The 16,238-nt window shown below is 45.8% G+C and overlaps 11 non-coding genes across 11 annotated transcripts; all 11 read right to left on the bottom strand.

Moving 5' to 3' along the window:
- Positions 1-1,064: 1,064 nt before the first annotated feature.
- On the bottom strand, positions 1,065-1,255 carry LOC141200120 (U2 spliceosomal RNA). Its single transcript, XR_012271851.1, has one exon. It is a non-coding gene; the product is annotated as a U2 spliceosomal RNA (small nuclear RNA).
- A 1,115-nt stretch (positions 1,256-2,370) lies between these two features.
- Positions 2,371-2,561, bottom strand: LOC141200119 (U2 spliceosomal RNA). The gene has a single exon (XR_012271850.1). It is a non-coding gene; the product is annotated as a U2 spliceosomal RNA (small nuclear RNA).
- Positions 2,562-3,676: 1,115 nt separating this feature from the next.
- On the bottom strand, positions 3,677-3,867 carry LOC141200118 (U2 spliceosomal RNA). The gene has a single exon (XR_012271849.1). It is a non-coding gene; the product is annotated as a U2 spliceosomal RNA (small nuclear RNA).
- A 1,115-nt stretch (positions 3,868-4,982) lies between these two features.
- Positions 4,983-5,173, bottom strand: LOC141200510 (U2 spliceosomal RNA). Its single transcript, XR_012272230.1, has one exon. It is a non-coding gene; the product is annotated as a U2 spliceosomal RNA (small nuclear RNA).
- A 1,115-nt stretch (positions 5,174-6,288) lies between these two features.
- On the bottom strand, positions 6,289-6,479 carry LOC141200117 (U2 spliceosomal RNA). The gene has a single exon (XR_012271848.1). It is a non-coding gene; the product is annotated as a U2 spliceosomal RNA (small nuclear RNA).
- A 1,115-nt stretch (positions 6,480-7,594) lies between these two features.
- On the bottom strand, positions 7,595-7,785 carry LOC141200288 (U2 spliceosomal RNA). The gene has a single exon (XR_012272012.1). It is a non-coding gene; the product is annotated as a U2 spliceosomal RNA (small nuclear RNA).
- Positions 7,786-8,900: 1,115 nt separating this feature from the next.
- On the bottom strand, positions 8,901-9,091 carry LOC141200116 (U2 spliceosomal RNA). The gene has a single exon (XR_012271847.1). It is a non-coding gene; the product is annotated as a U2 spliceosomal RNA (small nuclear RNA).
- A 1,115-nt stretch (positions 9,092-10,206) lies between these two features.
- On the bottom strand, positions 10,207-10,397 carry LOC141200115 (U2 spliceosomal RNA). Its single transcript, XR_012271846.1, has one exon. It is a non-coding gene; the product is annotated as a U2 spliceosomal RNA (small nuclear RNA).
- Positions 10,398-11,512: 1,115 nt separating this feature from the next.
- LOC141200114 (U2 spliceosomal RNA) lies at positions 11,513-11,703 on the bottom strand. The gene has a single exon (XR_012271845.1). It is a non-coding gene; the product is annotated as a U2 spliceosomal RNA (small nuclear RNA).
- Positions 11,704-12,815: 1,112 nt separating this feature from the next.
- On the bottom strand, positions 12,816-13,006 carry LOC141200113 (U2 spliceosomal RNA). Its single transcript, XR_012271844.1, has one exon. It is a non-coding gene; the product is annotated as a U2 spliceosomal RNA (small nuclear RNA).
- Positions 13,007-14,118: 1,112 nt separating this feature from the next.
- Positions 14,119-14,314, bottom strand: LOC141200832 (U2 spliceosomal RNA). The gene has a single exon (XR_012272541.1). It is a non-coding gene; the product is annotated as a U2 spliceosomal RNA (small nuclear RNA).
- Between the last annotated feature and the right edge of the window lie 1,924 nt (positions 14,315-16,238).

Raw genomic sequence — 16,238 nt, 5'->3', positions numbered from 1 at the left:
ATTTGTGGAGATGAGCTCCTGGACTCCCGTTAAGAAGACATGTTGTCAACCTCTAGATCCCTTACATGCCTGCACTTTTCGGCTTGCTGCTGCTGCAATCCACGCGTTTTAGATCTGCATAACTCCACCTCTTTAAACACAGCACCTTCACCCCCTGCTGTTCCCACCCGCCTCAACACCGTTGGAAGGGAGGAGAACCAATTAAGGCGGGGGGTGGGGTGGAACGAGCAGCTGTCTACCCTTAGCAGGAGGGCTCCTGATTACATACCTCTCCTGCTGCTGCTGCTGCTGGCTGTCCAGCAGCAGACTGAAGGTGGCTGCTGCTGTGCACAGGTATATAAAGGCTCAGAGCCTATTATGACACGCGCAGCCAGCGTTCCATTGCCACATTCCATCTACTGCAGGCAGGATACCTGGCTGGCTGAATGTCGCTGAGAAGCTCACAGAGACCGCCATAAGCAACAGTTTAACAGAATGCCACAGACTAATCAACCAAACTTTTTGGGTTGGGTTCTCTTTTATAGTCTGCAGGCATTAAATGAAAGAAGTCAGTGTTCCAGCAGAAGGAGACAACGTTTCAGAAAAGGCATTGTAGCAAACCAAAAAAGAAATTTTAAGCGCAGCAGAGTAACCAGCGCACATACCTGTTAGCTCAGGTGAGTTTAAAAGGCTGCTGTTGATAACAAGGGCATTTGCTAAATAGATGGTGTGTGTGCAACAATATACTGAAAGGTCAATTATATTGTGCAGCTTATCTCACCACCTGTAGTTATTTAGGTGAAAGCTCCAAAATGCTTGCCTAATATGTCTGTTTATCCAAAAGGAAGTAAAAAGGGAGAGCTAGAAAGATAGCATTGCATCACATTACATGGCAATGCAATACACAGTTGCTGAAGTTGAACCAAAATGAGCTTGTAATCTGGCTTCTGCAACTTTGAACATGAAAAATCCAATGAGGAGAAGAAAAGCAAAGCCAAAGAGTCCATCCCAAAATCCGACAAACAAGCAAAATGAACAAAAAACATTGAATTCAATTCTTTCTGATTTTAGAAACTGCATTAAAGAAGGGGTGCACCGGTCCTGGAGATACTGCAATACCAGGTCAATGCGTGGAGTGGACAGAGCAAGCTCTTTTTCCATCTCCCTGTTCTAAAAATCCATTTAATATATGGTCCCCAGATAGGGGACGTATCAGATATTAAACTGATAAGAACAGATACTACACTTGATCTTAGCCAAAAGGCCGAGAAGCGATAACCAGAATTGGTTTCAAACTACGGAGCCACCCAAGGATCCTGAAAAGTCCATTTGTGGAGATGAGCTCCTGGACTCCCGTTAAGAAGACATGTTGTCAACCTCTAGATCCCTTACATGCCTGCACTTTTCGGCTTGCTGCTGCTGCAATCCACGCGTTTTAGATCTGCATAACTCCACCTCTTTAAACACAGCACCTTCACCCCCTGCTGTTCCCACCCGCCTCAACACCGTTGGAAGGGAGGAGAACCAATTAAGGCGGGGGGTGGGGTGGAACGAGCAGCTGTCTACCCTTAGCAGGAGGGCTCCTGATTACATACCTCTCCTGCTGCTGCTGCTGCTGGCTGTCCAGCAGCAGACTGAAGGTGGCTGCTGCTGTGCACAGGTATATAAAGGCTCAGAGCCTATTATGACACGCGCAGCCAGCGTTCCATTGCCACATTCCATCTACTGCAGGCAGGATACCTGGCTGGCTGAATGTCGCTGAGAAGCTCACAGAGACCGCCATAAGCAACAGTTTAACAGAATGCCACAGACTAATCAACCAAACTTTTTGGGTTGGGTTCTCTTTTATAGTCTGCAGGCATTAAATGAAAGAAGTCAGTGTTCCAGCAGAAGGAGACAACGTTTCAGAAAAGGCATTGTAGCAAACCAAAAAAGAAATTTTAAGCGCAGCAGAGTAACCAGCGCACATACCTGTTAGCTCAGGTGAGTTTAAAAGGCTGCTGTTGATAACAAGGGCATTTGCTAAATAGATGGTGTGTGTGCAACAATATACTGAAAGGTCAATTATATTGTGCAGCTTATCTCACCACCTGTAGTTATTTAGGTGAAAGCTCCAAAATGCTTGCCTAATATGTCTGTTTATCCAAAAGGAAGTAAAAAGGGAGAGCTAGAAAGATAGCATTGCATCACATTACATGGCAATGCAATGCACAGTTGCTGAAGTTGAACCAAAATGAGCTTGTAATCTGGCTTCTGCAACTTTGAACATGAAAAATCCAATGAGGAGAAGAAAAGCAAAGCCAAAGAGTCCATCCCAAAATCCGACAAACAAGCAAAATGAACAAAAAACATTGAATTCAATTCTTTCTGATTTTAGAAACTGCATTAAAGAAGGGGTGCACCGGTCCTGGAGATACTGCAATACCAGGTCAATGCGTGGAGTGGACAGAGCAAGCTCTTTTTCCATCTCCCTGTTCTAAAAATCCATTTAATATATGGTCCCCAGATAGGGGACGTATCAGATATTAAACTGATAAGAACAGATACTACACTTGATCTTAGCCAAAAGGCCGAGAAGCGATAACCAGAATTGGTTTCAAACTACGGAGCCACCCAAGGATCCTGAAAAGTCCATTTGTGGAGATGAGCTCCTGGACTCCCGTTAAGAAGACATGTTGTCAACCTCTAGATCCCTTACATGCCTGCACTTTTCGGCTTGCTGCTGCTGCAATCCACGCGTTTTAGATCTGCATAACTCCACCTCTTTAAACACAGCACCTTCACCCCCTGCTGTTCCCACCCGCCTCAACACCGTTGGAAGGGAGGAGAACCAATTAAGGCGGGGGGTGGGGTGGAACGAGCAGCTGTCTACCCTTAGCAGGAGGGCTCCTGATTACATACCTCTCCTGCTGCTGCTGCTGCTGGCTGTCCAGCAGCAGACTGAAGGTGGCTGCTGCTGTGCACAGGTATATAAAGGCTCAGAGCCTATTATGACACGCGCAGCCAGCGTTCCATTGCCACATTCCATCTACTGCAGGCAGGATACCTGGCTGGCTGAATGTCGCTGAGAAGCTCACAGAGACCGCCATAAGCAACAGTTTAACAGAATGCCACAGACTAATCAACCAAACTTTTTGGGTTGGGTTCTCTTTTATAGTCTGCAGGCATTAAATGAAAGAAGTCAGTGTTCCAGCAGAAGGAGACAACGTTTCAGAAAAGGCATTGTAGCAAACCAAAAAAGAAATTTTAAGCGCAGCAGAGTAACCAGCGCACATACCTGTTAGCTCAGGTGAGTTTAAAAGGCTGCTGTTGATAACAAGGGCATTTGCTAAATAGATGGTGTGTGTGCAACAATATACTGAAAGGTCAATTATATTGTGCAGCTTATCTCACCACCTGTAGTTATTTAGGTGAAAGCTCCAAAATGCTTGCCTAATATGTCTGTTTATCCAAAAGGAAGTAAAAAGGGAGAGCTAGAAAGATAGCATTGCATCACATTACATGGCAATGCAATGCACAGTTGCTGAAGTTGAACCAAAATGAGCTTGTAATCTGGCTTCTGCAACTTTGAACATGAAAAATCCAATGAGGAGAAGAAAAGCAAAGCCAAAGAGTCCATCCCAAAATCCGACAAACAAGCAAAATGAACAAAAAACATTGAATTCAATTCTTTCTGATTTTAGAAACTGCATTAAAGAAGGGGTGCACCGGTCCTGGAGATACTGCAATACCAGGTCAATGCGTGGAGTGGACAGAGCAAGCTCTTTTTCCATCTCCCTGTTCTAAAAATCCATTTAATATATGGTCCCCAGATAGGGGACGTATCAGATATTAAACTGATAAGAACAGATACTACACTTGATCTTAGCCAAAAGGCCGAGAAGCGATAACCAGAATTGGTTTCAAACTACGGAGCCACCCAAGGATCCTGAAAAGTCCATTTGTGGAGATGAGCTCCTGGACTCCCGTTAAGAAGACATGTTGTCAACCTCTAGATCCCTTACATGCCTGCACTTTTCGGCTTGCTGCTGCTGCAATCCACGCGTTTTAGATCTGCATAACTCCACCTCTTTAAACACAGCACCTTCACCCCCTGCTGTTCCCACCCGCCTCAACACCGTTGGAAGGGAGGAGAACCAATTAAGGCGGGGGGTGGGGTGGAACGAGCAGCTGTCTACCCTTAGCAGGAGGGCTCCTGATTACATACCTCTCCTGCTGCTGCTGCTGCTGGCTGTCCAGCAGCAGACTGAAGGTGGCTGCTGCTGTGCACAGGTATATAAAGGCTCAGAGCCTATTATGACACGCGCAGCCAGCGTTCCATTGCCACATTCCATCTACTGCAGGCAGGATACCTGGCTGGCTGAATGTCGCTGAGAAGCTCACAGAGACCGCCATAAGCAACAGTTTAACAGAATGCCACAGACTAATCAACCAAACTTTTTGGGTTGGGTTCTCTTTTATAGTCTGCAGGCATTAAATGAAAGAAGTCAGTGTTCCAGCAGAAGGAGACAACGTTTCAGAAAAGGCATTGTAGCAAACCAAAAAAGAAATTTTAAGCGCAGCAGAGTAACCAGCGCACATACCTGTTAGCTCAGGTGAGTTTAAAAGGCTGCTGTTGATAACAAGGGCATTTGCTAAATAGATGGTGTGTGTGCAACAATATACTGAAAGGTCAATTATATTGTGCAGCTTATCTCACCACCTGTAGTTATTTAGGTGAAAGCTCCAAAATGCTTGCCTACTATGTCTGTTTATCCAAAAGGAAGTAAAAAGGGAGAGCTAGAAAGATAGCATTGCATCACATTACATGGCAATGCAATGCACAGTTGCTGAAGTTGAACCAAAATGAGCTTGTAATCTGGCTTCTGCAACTTTGAACATGAAAAATCCAATGAGGAGAAGAAAAGCAAAGCCAAAGAGTCCATCCCAAAATCCGACAAACAAGCAAAATGAACAAAAAACATTGAATTCAATTCTTTCTGATTTTAATAACTGCATTAAAGAAGGGGTGCACCGGTCCTGGAGATACTGCAATACCAGGTCAATGCGTGGAGTGGACAGAGCAAGCTCTTTTTCCATTTCCCTGTTCTAAAAATCCATTTAATATATGGTCCCCAGATAGGGGACGTATCAGATATTAAACTGATAAGAACAGATACTACACTTGATCTTAGCCAAAAGGCCGAGAAGCGATAACCAGAATTGGTTTCAAACTACGGAGCCACCCAAGGATCCTGAAAAGTCCATTTGTGGAGATGAGCTCCTGGACTCCCGTTAAGAAGACATGTTGTCAACCTCTAGATCCCTTACATGCCTGCACTTTTCGGCTTGCTGCTGCTGCAATCCACGCGTTTTAGATCTGCATAACTCCACCTCTTTAAACACAGCACCTTCACCCCCTGCTGTTCCCACCCGCCTCAACACCGTTGGAAGGGAGGAGAACCAATTAAGGCGGGGGGTGGGGTGGAACGAGCAGCTGTCTACCCTTAGCAGGAGGGCTCCTGATTACATACCTCTCCTGCTGCTGCTGCTGCTGGCTGTCCAGCAGCAGACTGAAGGTGGCTGCTGCTGTGCACAGGTATATAAAGGCTCAGAGCCTATTATGACACGCGCAGCCAGCGTTCCATTGCCACATTCCATCTACTGCAGGCAGGATACCTGGCTGGCTGAATGTCGCTGAGAAGCTCACAGAGACCGCCATAAGCAACAGTTTAACAGAATGCCACAGACTAATCAACCAAACTTTTTGGGTTGGGTTCTCTTTTATAGTCTGCAGGCATTAAATGAAAGAAGTCAGTGTTCCAGCAGAAGGAGACAACGTTTCAGAAAAGGCATTGTAGCAAACCAAAAAAGAAATTTTAAGCGCAGCAGAGTAACCAGCGCACATACCTGTTAGCTCAGGTGAGTTTAAAAGGCTGCTGTTGATAATAAGGGCATTTGCTAAATAGATGGTGTGTGTGCAACAATATACTGAAAGGTCAATTATATTGTGCAGCTTATCTCACCACCTGTAGTTATTTAGGTGAAAGCTCCAAAATGCTTGCCTAATATGTCTGTTTATCCAAAAGGAAGTAAAAAGGGAGAGCTAGAAAGATAGCATTGCATCACATTACATGGCAATGCAATACACAGTTGCTGAAGTTGAACCAAAATGAGCTTGTAATCTGGCTTCTGCAACTTTGAACATGAAAAATCCAATGAGGAGAAGAAAAGCAAAGCCAAAGAGTCCATCCCAAAATCCGACAAACAAGCAAAATGAACAAAAAACATTGAATTCAATTCTTTCTGATTTTAGAAACTGCATTAAAGAAGGGGTGCACCGGTCCTGGAGATACTGCAATACCAGGTCAATGCGTGGAGTGGACAGAGCAAGCTCTTTTTCCATCTCCCTGTTCTAAAAATCCATTTAATATATGGTCCCCAGATAGGGGACGTATCAGATATTAAACTGATAAGAACAGATACTACACTTGATCTTAGCCAAAAGGCCGAGAAGCGATAACCAGAATTGGTTTCAAACTACGGAGCCACCCAAGGATCCTGAAAAGTCCATTTGTGGAGATGAGCTCCTGGACTCCCGTTAAGAAGACATGTTGTCAACCTCTAGATCCCTTACATGCCTGCACTTTTCGGCTTGCTGCTGCTGCAATCCACGCGTTTTAGATCTGCATAACTCCACCTCTTTAAACACAGCACCTTCACCCCCTGCTGTTCCCACCCGCCTCAACACCGTTGGAAGGGAGGAGAACCAATTAAGGCGGGGGGTGGGGTGGAACGAGCAGCTGTCTACCCTTAGCAGGAGGGCTCCTGATTACATACCTCTCCTGCTGCTGCTGCTGCTGGCTGTCCAGCAGCAGACTGAAGGTGGCTGCTGCTGTGCACAGGTATATAAAGGCTCAGAGCCTATTATGACACGCGCAGCCAGCGTTCCATTGCCACATTCCATCTACTGCAGGCAGGATACCTGGCTGGCTGAATGTCGCTGAGAAGCTCACAGAGACCGCCATAAGCAACAGTTTAACAGAATGCCACAGACTAATCAACCAAACTTTTTGGGTTGGGTTCTCTTTTATAGTCTGCAGGCATTAAATGAAAGAAGTCAGTGTTCCAGCAGAAGGAGACAACGTTTCAGAAAAGGCATTGTAGCAAACCAAAAAAGAAATTTTAAGCGCAGCAGAGTAACCAGCGCACATACCTGTTAGCTCAGGTGAGTTTAAAAGGCTGCTGTTGATAACAAGGGCATTTGCTAAATAGATGGTGTGTGTGCAACAATATACTGAAAGGTCAATTATATTGTGCAGCTTATCTCACCACCTGTAGTTATTTAGGTGAAAGCTCCAAAATGCTTGCCTAATATGTCTGTTTATCCAAAAGGAAGTAAAAAGGGAGAGCTAGAAAGATAGCATTGCATCACATTACATGGCAATGCAATGCACAGTTGCTGAAGTTGAACCAAAATGAGCTTGTAATCTGGCTTCTGCAACTTTGAACATGAAAAATCCAATGAGGAGAAGAAAAGCAAAGCCAAAGAGTCCATCCCAAAATCCGACAAACAAGCAAAATGAACAAAAAACATTGAATTCAATTCTTTCTGATTTTAGAAACTGCATTAAAGAAGGGGTGCACCGGTCCTGGAGATACTGCAATACCAGGTCAATGCATGGAGTGGACAGAGCAAGCTCTTTTTCCATCTCCCTGTTCTAAAAATCCATTTAATATATGGTCCCCAGATAGGGGACGTATCAGATATTAAACTGATAAGAACAGATACTACACTTGATCTTAGCCAAAAGGCCGAGAAGCGATAACCAGAATTGGTTTCAAACTACGGAGCCACCCAAGGATCCTGAAAAGTCCATTTGTGGAGATGAGCTCCTGGACTCCCGTTAAGAAGACATGTTGTCAACCTCTAGATCCCTTACATGCCTGCACTTTTCGGCTTGCTGCTGCTGCAATCCACGCGTTTTAGATCTGCATAACTCCACCTCTTTAAACACAGCACCTTCACCCCCTGCTGTTCCCACCCGCCTCAACACCGTTGGAAGGGAGGAGAACCAATTAAGGCGGGGGGTGGGGTGGAACGAGCAGCTGTCTACCCTTAGCAGGAGGGCTCCTGATTACATACCTCTCCTGCTGCTGCTGCTGCTGGCTGTCCAGCAGCAGACTGAAGGTGGCTGCTGCTGTGCACAGGTATATAAAGGCTCAGAGCCTATTATGACACGCGCAGCCAGCGTTCCATTGCCACATTCCATCTACTGCAGGCAGGATACCTGGCTGGCTGAATGTCGCTGAGAAGCTCACAGAGACCGCCATAAGCAACAGTTTAACAGAATGCCACAGACTAATCAACCAAACTTTTTGGGTTGGGTTCTCTTTTATAGTCTGCAGGCATTAAATGAAAGAAGTCAGTGTTCCAGCAGAAGGAGACAACGTTTCAGAAAAGGCATTGTAGCAAACCAAAAAAGAAATTTTAAGCGCAGCAGAGTAACCAGCGCACATACCTGTTAGCTCAGGTGAGTTTAAAAGGCTGCTGTTGATAACAAGGGCATTTGCTAAATAGATGGTGTGTGTGCAACAATATACTGAAAGGTCAATTATATTGTGCAGCTTATCTCACCACCTGTAGTTATTTAGGTGAAAGCTCCAAAATGCTTGCCTAATATGTCTGTTTATCCAAAAGGAAGTAAAAAGGGAGAGCTAGAAAGATAGCATTGCATCACATTACATGGCAATGCAATGCACAGTTGCTGAAGTTGAACCAAAATGAGCTTGTAATCTGGCTTCTGCAACTTTGAACATGAAAAATCCAATGAGGAGAAGAAAAGCAAAGCCAAAGAGTCCATCCCAAAATCCGACAAACAAGCAAAATGAACAAAAAACATTGAATTCAATTCTTTCTGATTTTAGAAACTGCATTAAAGAAGGGGTGCACCGGTCCTGGAGATACTGCAATACCAGGTCAATGCGTGGAGTGGACAGAGCAAGCTCTTTTTCCATCTCCCTGTTCTAAAAATCCATTTAATATATGGTCCCCAGATAGGGGACGTATCAGATATTAAACTGATAAGAACAGATACTACACTTGATCTTAGCCAAAAGGCCGAGAAGCGATAGCCAGAATTGGTTTCAAACTACGGAGCCACCCAAGGATCCTGAAAAGTCCATTTGTGGAGATGAGCTCCTGGACTCCCGTTAAGAAGACATGTTGTCAACCTCTAGATCCCTTACATGCCTGCACTTTTCGGCTTGCTGCTGCAGCAATCCACGCGTTTTAAATCTGCATAACTCCACCTCTTTAAACACAGCACCTTCACCCCCTGCTGTTCCCACCCGCCTCAACACCGTTGGAAGGGAGGAGAACCAATTAAGGCGGGGGGTGGGGTGGAACGAGCAGCTGTCTACCCTTAGCAGGAGGGCTCCTGATTACATACCTCTCCTGCTGCTGCTGCTGCTGGCTGTCCAGCAGCAGACTGAAGGTGGCTGCTGCTGTGCACAGGTATATAAAGGCTCAGAGCCTATTATGACACGCGCAGCCAGCGTTCCATTGCCACATTCCATCTACTGCAGGCAGGATACCTGGCTGGCTGAATGTCGCTGAGAAGCTCACAGAGACCGCCATAAGCAACAGTTTAACAGAATGCCACAGACTAATCAACCAAACTTTTTGGGTTGGGTTCTCTTTTATAGTCTGCAGGCATTAAATGAAAGAAGTCAGTGTTCCAGCAGAAGGAGACAACGTTTCAGAAAAGGCATTGTAGCAAACCAAAAAAGAAATTTTAAGCGCAGCAGAGTAACCAGCGCACATACCTGTTAGCTCAGGTGAGTTTAAAAGGCTGCTGTTGATAACAAGGGCATTTGCTAAATAGATGGTGTGTGTGCAACAATATACTGAAAGGTCAATTATATTGTGCAGCTTATCTCACCACCTGTAGTTATTTAGGTGAAAGCTCCAAAATGCTTGCCTAATATGTCTGTTTATCCAAAAGGAAGTAAAAAGGGAGAGCTAGAAAGATAGCATTGCATCACATTACATGGCAATGCAATGCACAGTTGCTGAAGTTGAACCAAAATGAGCTTGTAATCTGGCTTCTGCAACTTTGAACATGAAAAATCCAATGAGGAGAAGAAAAGCAAAGCCAAAGAGTCCATCCCAAAATCCGACAAACAAGCAAAATGAACAAAAAACATTGAATTCAATTCTTTCTGATTTTAGAAACTGCATTAAAGAAGGGGTGCACCGGTCCTGGAGATACTGCAATACCAGGTCAATGCGTGGAGTGGACAGAGCAAGCTCTTTTTCCATCTCCCTGTTCTAAAAATCCATTTAATATATGGTCCCCAGATAGGGGACGTATCAGATATTAAACTGATAAGAACAGATACTACACTTGATCTTAGCCAAAAGGCCGAGAAGCGATAACCAGAATTGGTTTCAAACTACGGAGCCACCCAAGGATCCTGAAAAGTCCATTTGTGGAGATGAGCTCCTGGACTCCCGTTAAGAAGACATGTTGTCAACCTCTAGATCCCTTACATGCCTGCACTTTTCGGCTTGCTGCTGCTGCAATCCACGCGTTTTAGATCTGCATAACTCCACCTCTTTAAACACAGCACCTTCACCCCCTGCTGTTCCCACCCGCCTCAACACCGTTGGAAGGGAGGAGAACCAATTAAGGCGGGGGGTGGGGTGGAACGAGCAGCTGTCTACCCTTAGCAGGAGGGCTCCTGATTACATACCTCTCCTGCTGCTGCTGCTGCTGGCTGTCCAGCAGAGGACTGAAGGTGGCTGCTGCTGTGCACAGGTATATAAAGGCTCAGAGCCTATTATGACACGCGCAGCCAGCGTTCCATTGCCACATTCCATCTACTGCAGGCAGGATACCTGGCTGGCTGAATGTCGCTGAGAAGCTGACAGAGACCGCCATAAGCAACAGTTTAACAGAATGCCACAGACTAATCAACCAAACTTTTTGGGTTGGGTTCTCTTTTATAGTCTGCAGGCATTAAATGAAAGAAGTCAGTGTTCCAGCAGAAGGAGACAACGTTTCAGAAAAGGCATTGTAGCAAACCAAAAAAGAAATTTTAAGCGCAGCAGAGTAACCAGCGCACATACCTGTTAGCTCAGGTGAGTTTAAAAGGCTGCTGTTGATAACAAGGGCATTTGCTAAATAGATGGTGTGTGTGCAACAATATACTGAAAGGTCAATTATATTGTGCAGCTTATCTCACCACCTGTAGTTATTTAGGTGAAAGCTCCAAAATGCTTGCCTAATATGTCTGTTTATCCAAAAGGAAGTAAAAAGGGAGAGCTAGAAAGATAGCATTGCATCACATTACATGGCAATGCAATGCACAGTTGCTGAAGTTGAACCAAAATGAGCTTGTAATCTGGCTTCTGCAACTTTGAACATGAAAAATCCAATGAGGAGAAGAAAAGCAAAGCCAAAGAGTCCATCCCAAAATCCGACAAACAAGCAAAATGAACAAAAAACATTGAATTCAATTCTTTCTGATTTTAGAAACTGCATTAAAGAAGGGGTGCACCGGTCCTGGAGATACTGCAATACCAGGTCAATGCGTGGAGTGGACAGAGCAAGCTCTTTTTCCATCTCCCTGTTCTAAAAATCCATTTAATATATGGTCCCCAGATAGGGGACGTATCAGATATTAAACTGATAAGAACAGATACTACACTTGATCTTAGCCAAAAGGCCGAGAAGCGATAACCAGAATTGGTTTCAAACTACGGAGCCACCCAAGGATCCTGAAAAGTCCATTTGTGGAGATGAGCTCCTGGACTCCCGTTAAGAAGACATGTTGTCAACCTCTAGATCCCTTACATGCCTGCACTTTTCGGCTTGCTGCTGCTGCAATCCACGCGTTTTAGATCTGCATAACTCCACCTCTTTAAACACAGCACCTTCACCCCCTGCTGTTCCCACCCGCCTCAACACCGTTGGAAGGGAGGAGAACCAATTAAGGCGGGGGGTGGGGTGGAACGAGCAGCTGTCTACCCTTAGCAGGAGGGCTCCTGATTACATACCTCTCCTGCTGCTGCTGCTGGCTGTCCAGCAGCAGACTGAAGGTGGCTGCTGCTGTGCACAGGTATATAAAGGCTCAGAGCCTATTATGACACGCGCAGCCAGCGTTCCATTGCCACATTCCATCTACTGCAGGCAGGATACCTGGCTGGCTGAATGTCGCTGAGAAGCTCACAGAGACCGCCATAAGCAACAGTTTAACAGAATGCCACAGACTAATCAACCAAACTTTTTGGGTTGGGTTCTCTTTTATAGTCTGCAGGCATTAAATGAAAGAAGTCAGTGTTCCAGCAGAAGGAGACAACGTTTCAGAAAAGGCATTGTAGCAAACCAAAAAAGAAATTTTAAGCGCAGCAGAGTAACCAGCGCACATACCTGTTAGCTCAGGTGAGTTTAAAAGGCTGCTGTTGATAACAAGGGCATTTGCTAAATAGATGGTGTGTGTGCAACAATATACTGAAAGGTCAATTATATTGTGCAGCTTATCTCACCACCTGTAGTTATTTAGGTGAAAGCTCCAAAATGCTTGCCTAATATGTCTGTTTATCCAAAAGGAAGTAAAAAGGGAGAGCTAGAAAGATAGCATTGCATCACATTACATGGCAATGCAATGCACAGTTGCTGAAGTTGAACCAAAATGAGCTTGTAATCTGGCTTCTGCAACTTTGAACATGAAAAATCCAATGAGGAGAAGAAAAGCAAAGCCAAAGAGTCCATCCCAAAATCCGACAAACAAGCAAAATGAACAAAAAACATTGAATTCAATTCTTTCTGATTTTAGAAACTGCATTAAAGAAGGGGTGCACCGGTCCTGGAGATACTGCAATACCAGGTCAATGCGTGGAGTGGACAGAGCAAGCTCTTTTTCCATCTCCCTGTTCTAAAAATCCATTTAATATATGGTCCCCAGATAGGGGACGTATCAGATATTAAACTGATAAGAACAGATACTACACTTGATCTTAGCCAAAAGGCCGAGAAGCGATAACCAGAATTGGTTTCAAACTACGGAGCCACCCAAGGATCCTGAAAAGTCCATTTGTGGAGATGAGCTCCTGGACTCCCGTTAAGAAGACATGTTGTCAACCTCTAGATCCCTTACATGCCTGCACTTTTCGGCTTGCTGCTGCTGCAATCCACGCGTTTTAGATCTGCATAACTCCACCTCTTTAAACACAGCACCTTCACCCCCTGCTGTTCCCACCCGCCTCAACACCGTTGGAAGGGAGGAGAACCAATTAAGGCGGGGGGTGGGGTGGAACGAGCAGCTGTCTACCCTTAGCAGGAGGGCTCCTGATTACATACCTCTCCTGCTGCTGCTGCTGGCTGTCCAGCAGCAGACTGAAGGTGGCTGCTGCTGTGCACAGGTATATAAAGGCTCAGAGCCTATTATGACACGCGCAGCCAGCGTTCCATTGCCACATTCCATCTACTGCAGGCAGGATACCTGGCTGGCTGAATGTCGCTGAGAAGCTCACAGAGACCGCCATAAGCAACAGTTTAACAGAATGCCACAGACTAATCAACCAAACTTTTTGGGTTGGGTTCTCTTTTATAGTCTGCAGGCATTAAATGAAAGAAGTCAGTGTTCCAGCAGAAGGAGACAACGTTTCAGAAAAGGCATTGTAGCAAACCAAAAAAGAAATTTTAAGCGCAGCAGAGTAACCAGCGCACATACCTGTTAGCTCAGGTGAGTTTAAAAGGCTGCTGTTGATAACAAGGGCATTTGCTAAATAGATGGTGTGTGTGCAACAATATACTGAAAGGTCAATTATATTGTGCAGCTTATCTCACCACCTGTAGTTATTTAGGTGAAAGCTCCAAAATGCTTGCCTAATATGTCTGTTTATCCAAAAGGAAGTAAAAAGGGAGAGCTAGAAAGATAGCATTGCATCACATTACATGGCAATGCAATGCACAGTTGCTGAAGTTGAACCAAAATGAGCTTGTAATCTGGCTTCTGCAACTTTGAACATGAAAAATCCAATGAGGAGAAGAAAAGCAAAGCCAAAGAGTCCATCCCAAAATCCGACAAACAAGCAAAATGAACAAAAAACATTGAATTCAATTCTTTCTGATTTTAGAAACTGCATTAAAGAAGGGGTGCACCGGTCCTGGAGATACTGCAATACCAGGTCAATGCGTGGAGTGGACAGAGCAAGCTCTTTTTCCATCTCCCTGTTCTAAAAATCCATTTAATATATGGTCCCCAGATAGGGGACGTATCAGATATTAAACTGATAAGAACAGATTTTTTTTTGATTGAATATATCTTTTATTAGCACAAAAAATAAGTTAACAGACAGTGTACAGTGCCGCAGCCCAGTACACACAGAATTCTACATCATATTTACATAGCATGAGGATACGACGCACTAACTAGACACATCACACCCCTATGCTACACAAAACACTCAATCTGAAAGAAAAAGCATGTCAATCAATGCAGTACGACGAACTGTGATAAGGGATGGGGATTGAGAAAAAGGGGATGGGGAGGGGAAAATCACAGGCCCGAAGCTTTATTGAAAGACAAGACACATAAGGGGAGAGGGGGAGGAGGGGTTTAGTCCTCGTCCTCGTCCTCCGGACCGTCCATGATGGAATAGTCTCTGAGCAGGCTGTGGATCAGCCTGCGGCAGTCCTGGATGGACATCCTCTCCCTCCTCAAGATGAGCCGGTTCCTGGCGACCCAAACGGCATCCTTGAAGCAGTTCATAAGGCGCCAAGCCTCCTGGATGGCTCCGACGGTATGAACCCCAGGGAAGAGTCCGTAAAGCACAGAATGGTGCGATAGGCTCGCCCTGGGGACAGAGTTCCTCAGGTCGTCCTCAAGTGCAGTCAATAGGCGCTGTGCAAATCCGCAGTCCCAAAAAGTGTGCAAAGATGTTTCCTCCACGAAGGGGCACCTTGGGCAGTACCGGGTCTTGCACAGGTTCCGGGCATGCATGAATGACCGGACGGGCAGTCCGCCCTGAATCGCCATCCACGACAAGTCCTTGTGCCCGTTGGTCAGCCTGTCAGACGACACATTTGTCCACACAGTCTCCAGCGTGTCCTGGTGAAGTCCTGTGATGTTCTCCACGTCATCCTTGGCTCTGATTAGCTTGTGGATAGTTTTGGGCTTCCACAAGTCGGGCTTGAGTCCCTCCAGTTGATGCTCCCCCACAAATCGAACGACGTCTCCGTAGAACCATGGCGTCGTCCAGTTGTAGGGGAAGGAGCTGTCCCACTTGTCCCAGCCGAGTCGCCTCCAAAGAGGAAGCAGGAAGAAGCGAGACATGGACCTGCCCGCGGAGCCATTCAGAACAGATTTTTTTTTTTTTTTTTTGTTCGAAAGCCCGAATTCGTGTACAAAACCCGAGTGCGCTTAAAAAAGTGACAAGTGCCACAAAAAAAGTGCACTAGGATGCTGGTCTTCTTGAAACCCTCTCCAAAAGGAGAAGGGTCCCCCAAACCATTCCCCGTCCCTCCGAGCCAGAAGGCCACAGCGAGGAACAGGGACAAATAGCCACCTCCAGCCGGAGCCAGAGGCGACCCAATCTTACCCCCAATACCTGCCCGAGTTCTCACCCGAGCAAGGCACTGGGAGCCAAAGACTGTGCTCCCCTCCCGGAAGAGGGGAGCCAACAACGCTCTCCTCCCGAAAGAGGAGAGCCAGGGGGGTTCAGGGGGGAGCGGAACCTGATGGCCACACACTCCCCCCCTAGACCTGCCAAGAGAGGAATCCGTAAGGGAACCGCATCCCGACAAAATCCTAGTAAGGACGTGGACACACGTGAAAAAGTGGACACACAGTGACAAAAAAAATTTAAATAAATAGTGAAGGTTTCACAGTATAATACTGCCCGGACCTTCGACCGGGAATTGAAAAATTCCCCATCCTAAGGCCAGAAGGCCCGGAATAAGGGTGTGTGTGAAGAAAGAAATATTGAAGTGCTAGTGCAAATGTGCCATAAACTCAAGTGGGGTTCCCAATCCCAGTGAGTTAAGGCACCCCAGGGTCACCACTCCTGGGGCACTTCACACTTCGGGCTTTCGATCTTCCCCGGCCCAATGGCGTCGATCCTGGGGGGCCATGCTTTCCACCAGATGACTATATTAGCCACCTGGCGTACTAACAAGCGCCTAAACCCCAGTGTGCATAATGTATCAATCTACTAGGGCGGCCAACATCCAAAACCGCCTTTTCGAAAGATACTACACTTGATCTTAGCC

Source organism: Phyllobates terribilis, unplaced genomic scaffold (assembly GCF_046119375.1).
Source record: "Phyllobates terribilis strain yellow unplaced genomic scaffold, ASM4611937v1 Scaffold_108__1_contigs__length_5656254, whole genome shotgun sequence".
NCBI classification, from domain to species: domain Eukaryota; kingdom Metazoa; phylum Chordata; class Amphibia; order Anura; family Dendrobatidae; genus Phyllobates; species Phyllobates terribilis.
The sequence above is the reverse complement of the archived record's forward strand: the minus strand, read 5'-3'. Positions and strand labels throughout refer to the sequence as shown.